Raw genomic sequence first — 2,715 nt, forward strand, 5'->3', positions numbered from 1 at the left:
TGACGTCATGGCCCCCACCCTTCCCAACCAGCTATGATTCTGCGGACACTTTCTATCTCTTCCGCTAGATGTCCTCTTTCATTAGAGCTTCAAACCGTTCAAATCGCGCGAGAATTGACCCTATGGGAGTGAAATTAGTGAGTGCCACGAGAGAATAGGCTGTGCGTATGGGCGCGAATTGGTCACAGTCATTCCTTTGTTTCCAGCACTGAAGAGAAGGGCAGACGATGGGCGATTGAATTGAAGTTTGTTTTGCACGTCTAAAACATCATAAAGCTTGCTTCTGCACTTAGTTTGACCTGTTTAGTCGACATATAATGTGTAATTTTGAAGTTTTGATGCGCAACTTATCCGGACCAGAGGACGTTTTGGGTGCATTTCAGCTGATGTTATTAGCAGTAGCTAATACAAAGACGCAAGACTTGAAACCAAACGATGTATTGGGTAAGTATGAAGCCTTCCAGAACATTCTGAACGAAGACCATCGAAGGTAAGGGAATATTTATGCTTAAATCTGTGTTTCTGTTGACTCCAACATTACGTGGAAATGTAGCTTGGAACTGAGCGCTGTCTCACAATATGGAATAGTGTGCGATTTCTGTAACGTTAAAAATAAATCTAACACAGCGGTTGCATAAAGAAGCAGTGTATCTTTCTAACTATATGTAGAACATGTATATTTAGTCAAAGTTTATGATGTCTATTTTACGTTATCTTGCCGCGCTACATAGATTTCCTGCGGGCGTTTTTGAGTAATTTCTGAAGGTGAACTCACTGTAAATGGACATTTATGGATATAAATGGCATATTATTGAAAAAAAAAAATATGTACTGTGTAATATGTCATATTACTGTCATCTGATGAAGATTTTCAAAAGGTTAGTGAGCGATTTATTTTTTAATCCTGCGTTTGTTGATTGCATGTTTTGGCTATTGAAATGAGCTGTGTCTGGTGGTGGTTTTACATATATATGTGCTATGTTTTCGCCGTAAAACATTTTAGAAATCTGACTTGCTGGCTAAATGAACAAGATGTTTATCTTTCATTTGAGCTATTGGACTTGTTAATGTGTGGAGGTTAAATATTTTTAAGAATATTTTTGCGTTCCATGCGCCACCGTTTCAGCTGCACGTGGGAGGGGTGATTCCCAATTGGGAACCAGTATCGTAGACAGGCTAAGATGCATTAGGTAAGACTTAACAATTTGGTGAAATTGTCATTAATCACTGTCAGCTATCAATATGTAAAATGTTCTGAGAGAAGACTACCCTGCGCTCTGCAATCCCTCTGAAAAATCATTCCAGCCAATCATGTCCCTGACTAATGTCCACAAATGACTTGATTTCAACAGATAAATATATGTGATGAACTATATCAACTTCAATATTTTGGATTTATTAACAGTTATGTCTGCAAGTGTGAGAGTTGAGTCCCTCCCCTCCTGTTCAGCTGCGGCAGGGTCTATCTCTGACAACAGAGGAGCAGATGTTGGAGACAGATAAATGTTTGTTTGTTGGTAACATGCCTGTTCATGCATTCACTATACATTATGGATAATACAGTTGGTAAAGTAAGTGCTCAAAGACAGTTTTTTTCACAGAGATGGCACCAGTCACCTACGTTGAAAAATCTGCAACTTTCCAGCTAACTTTTTGCACTATTGCTAGCAAAGTCTGCTCTCTCCAGACTGACCTGCAGCAGCTTTAACAGAGGAAAATAGTTGGAATGAAGTACTTCCTGTCTCAGTTCACCTTTCCCTTCAGTTCAGTTACTTGGAACCCGACATGTCAGTACCCAATGCTAGATGTGTCAATCACTGCATTTTTTACGCACATCTCTTGGAGGGGGAGGGGGGGGGGGGCAACACGCTGCTACACGCAACTGCCCACGGGCAAGGATGACATAGGCAGAGAATTTAGAGTTAACAGGGAATTTATGTCCTTCACACTGTAAATTGGGGAAAATGGTCTGGACAGAACCAACGCAAAGTAAAAGTTAAAGCCCCCTCTCCTACCTTACCTACCTTGTACCAACTGGCGCACTAACCAAAATACAGGGGATGGTCCGCCTAGGTCTTACATAGTGTGCATATACACATATACAGTGCCTTGCGAAAGTATTCGGCCCCCTTGAACTTTGCGACCTTTTGCCATATTTCAGGCTTCAAACATAAAGATATAAAACTGTATTTTTTTGTGAAGAATCAACAACAAGTGGGACACAATCATGAAGTGGAACGACATTTATTGGATATTTCAAACTTTTTTAACAAATCAAAAACTGAAAAATTGGGCGTGCAAAATTATTCAGCCCCCTTAAGTTAATACTTTGTAGCGCCACCTTTTGCTGCGATTACAGCTGTAAGTCGCTTGGGGTATGTCTCTATCAGTTTTGCACATCGAGAGACTGACATTTTTTCCCATTCCTCCTTGCAAAACAGCTCGAGCTCAGTGAGGTTGGATGGAGAGCATTTGTGAACAGCAGTTTTCAGTTCTTTCCACAGATTCTCGATTGGATTTAGATGGCGAGGTAGGTACGCAGTTTTCTTGTCCGTCAAATACTCCCGTATTGCCCCTTGGCGACACATCAAGGTTCAGGATGAATGTCGATTCTAACAGCAACCTGTTAATATAGTCCATCGTCACAGAGGATGATATTGCATCTCCCTTGCATGTGAAGTACACTCTTGTGAGGTAACAACCAATGATTTTCCC

Source organism: Oncorhynchus mykiss, chromosome 16 (assembly GCF_013265735.2).
Source record: "Oncorhynchus mykiss isolate Arlee chromosome 16, USDA_OmykA_1.1, whole genome shotgun sequence".
Lineage (NCBI taxonomy): Eukaryota > Metazoa > Chordata > Actinopteri > Salmoniformes > Salmonidae > Oncorhynchus > Oncorhynchus mykiss.